The following is a 1,468-nucleotide window of genomic DNA, read 5'->3' as shown; positions in this document are numbered from 1 at the left end:
ATTTGGCACATATGTTTCTCTTGGCTTCTAGGTGCTCACTGAGAAAGGATTTTTCAAAATGACCATCAGATCATTAGTATTTCTTATACAGTTATTAACATGCTCTGATGCTAAGAAGTTCTACTCCCCCTCCCCACCTGAAAAGAACTCTGCTCCAACTTCCAATTGCCTCACATTCCGTTACCTCAGTTCAAACTGGCAGATGTTCCACTCCTTCACTCAGGAGCGGCCTGGGGCCTCTTACAGTACTAAAAGTTGGTACCTCACCAAAATGTCTACGCCTTCCCCCTATGGAACCACTTCTGGGCTCAAGGTGATGGAAGCGATATTTCCTTATGTGTTTCAATCACCAACCACCACTGAGCCAACAGATTGTGAACCAGATTTCTCCTGCATTGCCCAATCACATAACTTCATTGTGAAGCACGGGTATCTAGCTAGTTATTCTATAAAGCTGGCTGCTATATGAAGCAGCAGGTAAGGTAAAACAATCATGTAATTTAATTCTTTAACAGTGTGGGCTTTAGTTTGCATTTATTTTTTGTTGTTTTTTATAGAGAGTCAAAATCGGATTATTCTCACAAGCGATGTTGAGCTAAGGTATGAAGTTAAGCTTCAAAAACAGCCTTCTTTTAAAAAAAGTTAAGGGTCTTTTCCCTTGTAAGATTGAGATTGTCTTGGCAATGTTTCGGCGAGGTCTCACTCGCCATCTTCAGGCTGGTGTTTTTTGCTTAAAGCGTAGTCGGAGCTGCTGTCTTTTGCTTTAAGCCGAAAATACCAGTGTGAGGATGGCGAGTGAGACCTCGTCGAAACGTTGCCAAGACAATCTCAATCTTACATGGGAAAAGACTCGAATGCAACAAGATCAGTATACCTACACCCATGAAAATCTATGAAAACACATACACAACACATATAAAATCACTATTTATTATTTTAATATTATACTGTCATGAGAATAATGATGATGTTTTGCTTGGTTCACTTACTGTGGCTGGGATTTAAATCCCAAGATCTATGAGCAGCATTTTTTATGAATTTAACCACAGAGTCTTTGTTTGGACGCCACAGACTTTTGGAAATAGCTTTTATTTTTCGAGAAAACCACTTGAGTGGCACCAGAGTTCTTGAGTGGAAGCAGATGGACAATGCCTTGCTCTTTGTACATAATTAGTTATGCAGGGAGGAAGAAAAACACCCCACATCTTGATGGGAGAAAAACTCACCAAATTATATTTATTACAATGTAAACACGATTATCATTATTGTTTGAAATACAATAGTGCCCTCCACTGGTGACTAAAGTGTACATTGTTGATCAATCCTTCGTTTATTTCAGAAGTGGGCAAAATTTCAGTTCCTAGAGCCCATAAGACCCTTGAACCCTTGACTTTGTGCTTCCCAGAGTCCAAATATAATTTCAGGAAATCAGTAAAATTGCTTTCTGCCATGCTGAGACATGGAACCT

Source organism: Thamnophis elegans, chromosome 5 (assembly GCF_009769535.1).
Source record: "Thamnophis elegans isolate rThaEle1 chromosome 5, rThaEle1.pri, whole genome shotgun sequence".
In the NCBI taxonomy this organism is placed as follows: Eukaryota; Metazoa; Chordata; class Lepidosauria; order Squamata; family Colubridae; genus Thamnophis; species Thamnophis elegans.
This window is presented reverse-complemented; position numbering follows the sequence as displayed.